The following is a 2,860-nucleotide window of genomic DNA, read 5'->3' as shown; positions in this document are numbered from 1 at the left end:
GGGGGGGGGGGGGGAACAATCGGCGCCACAACCTGCACCTAACGGATGACAGTGAGTGTAGCTAGCCTGGACCGTCGGATTTAACGAGGGCTCCAACCGACCATTATTCTCTTTATTTTCTGTTGATTATTCCCTCGATTAATCAATTAGTTGTTTGAGCTACAAGGTGAAAAATGGGGATCGGTGTTTCTCAGAAAAGCCAAAGATGACGTCCTCAAATGTCTCGTTTTGTCCACAACTCAAAGAGGAGTCACAGAGGAGAGGAGACATTACAAAATATTCACATTTCTCAGAGCTGGCATCAGAGAAATCTTGTTAATTTTCAATTTAAAAAAAGACTCAAACCAATTGATCGATTATCAAAATAGTTGCCGCTTAATTTATCAGTTGACAGCTAATTGATTCATCATTTAAACCTCTAGATTTAACCATGCGTTCACTTTTCAATCACTTTTTCTGGGATTTGGGGTGTTATTTTGTGTCTCTGGTGCTTCCACACACATATAAACTTGGAAAAAAACTATCCATGGTGTTTTGAGTGTGATCCGGTTTCTGAGTGTCCTCTGATCTGGTTTCTGAGTGTCCTCTGATCTGGTTTCTGAGTGTCCTCTGATCCGGTTCCTCAGTGTCCTCTGATCCGGTTTCTGAGTGTCCTCTGATCCGGTTTCTGAGTGTCCTCTGATCCGGTTCCTCAGTGTCCTCTGATCCGGTTTCTGAGTGTCCTCTGATCCGGTTTCTGAGTGTCCTCTGATCCGGTTCCTCAGTGTCCTCTGTCTTAAGTCTCCGGGTGAGCTGTCCAACATCTGCACGGCTTTCTACGTCACTAGAGACGAGGTGGCTAACCATAGCATGCTAGCTCCCTCTCAAAAAGAACTCAAATGCTTTAAGATTAAATAAAAACACCCCAAAAATTTAGTGAATGAAAGTAATCATTAATGTCACCCTGAAGAACGTTGTATGGAGTCATCCATGTTATTTTAGGGCAATTTTATTGAAAGAAATCCATATTCCTGATATAAAACACTGAGCTGGTTTAATAACAGGTTTTACACTTATTATTGGAATTCATGGTCAACAAACCTCATTTATATTAAATTATACATTCGTTTTTAGTTAAAAAGGCAGAAATTATGCATTATTTTAACAGATAGTTAAGATCAGAGGATGTTAATGTTGATGTTATGTCAACGTTTAGTCCGGATACTGTTTTGAAACCATAAAAAAAAGAATCAAAATGCGTTAAGATGAAATAAAACACCCCAAAAATTCAGTCAATGAAAGTAATCATTAATGTACCTGAAGAACGTTGTATGGAGTCAGCCATGTTATTTTAGGGCTATCTCATTGCAAGAAATCCATATTTCTGAGGACAACACACGGGTTAAAAAGCAACCCCAGAACCCAGACCCCAGACCCCAGACCCCAGACCCCAGACCCCCTCCCCCCCTACTCACCACTATCTTGGCGTCCCGCGCGGTGTTCTCCGGGACCGTGACCCAGTACTCGGGCTGCTCCCAGAGCGGCGGCTGGTTGTGGACGTTGGTGATGACGACGCTCAGCTCCACGGAGCTGCTGCGGTTGCCTCCGTCCGACGCCACGATCTGCTGGTTGATCCGGGACGTCTGCAGGGGGGGGGGGAAACCACAACGGCATCTTCAGTTCCCCCAAAGGGACTTGGGGGGGGCGCTATTGCAGTCCAGCTTCAGCACACTTTATAATGCTCGCCTAGCTGCTAGCGCCCTCATAGTCTGCTCCTGACTGGCTAGTAGTCCTTACCTAGGTACTGTCAGGGCCCTCATACTCTGCTCCTGACTGGCTAGTAGTCCTTACCTAGGTACTGTCAGGGCCCTCATACTCTGCTTCTGACTGGCTAGTAGTCCTTACCTAGGTACTGTCAGGGCCCTCATACTCTGCTTCTGACTGGCTAGTAGTCCTTACCTAGGTACTGTCAGGGCCCTCATACTCTGCTTCTGACTGGCTAGTAGTCCTTACCTAGGTACTGTCAGGGCCCTCATACTCTGCTTCTGACTGGCTAGTAGTCCTTACCTAGGTACTGTCAGGGCCCTCATACTATGCTCCTGACTGGCTAGTAGTCCTTACCTAGGTCCTGTCAGGGGCCTCATACTCTGCTTCTGACTGGCTAGTAGTCCTTACCTAGGTACTGTCAGGGCCCTCATACTCTGCTTCTGACTGGCTAGTAGTCCTTACCTAGGTACTGTCAAGGCCCTCATAGTCTGCTTCTGACTGGCTAGTAGTCCTTACCTAGGTACTGTCAGGGCCTCATACTCTGCTCCTGACTGGCTAGTAGTCCTTACCTAGGTACTGTCAGGGCCCTCATACTCTGCTCCTGACTGGCTAGTAGTCCTTACCTAGGTACTGTCAGGGCCTCATACTCTGCTCCTGACTGGCTAGTAGTCCCCTATGGCGCTCCATTTATACGAGCATATACGGTCCATCTTAAAAGTGGCGCTTACGTCCTAAATATGCATTTAAACGAACGTCTGACTCGGGTCTATTCACACAAAGACCCTAGGTTGCTAGAGTTCCTCTTTAAGGGGAACTTGGTCTCGAGAATTTGGGAGGCGGTGCAGTGAAGCTGCCTTTGCTAAATTATTGACCGGAGTGAGAGAGAGAGAGAGAGAGAGAGAGAGAGAGAGAAAGAGAGAGGAGACGACGGTGTCAGACGAAAGAAAAAGACGTTTGGTTCACGGCTGACAGACGGGCTTCGGCGTGGAGTCTCCAGTTGACTTTGTAGGATTTTACAAAGATTGAGAGAAACCATCACGGTGATCATTTAACATTTGAGACGGAAGTCTGTGTGATGCAACGGTTCTTCTAACAGCAGAAACGCAAAACAAAG

This window comes from Etheostoma cragini, chromosome 6, assembly GCF_013103735.1.
Source record: "Etheostoma cragini isolate CJK2018 chromosome 6, CSU_Ecrag_1.0, whole genome shotgun sequence".
NCBI classification, from domain to species: domain Eukaryota; kingdom Metazoa; phylum Chordata; class Actinopteri; order Perciformes; family Percidae; genus Etheostoma; species Etheostoma cragini.
The sequence above is the reverse complement of the archived record's forward strand: the minus strand, read 5'-3'. Positions refer to the sequence as shown.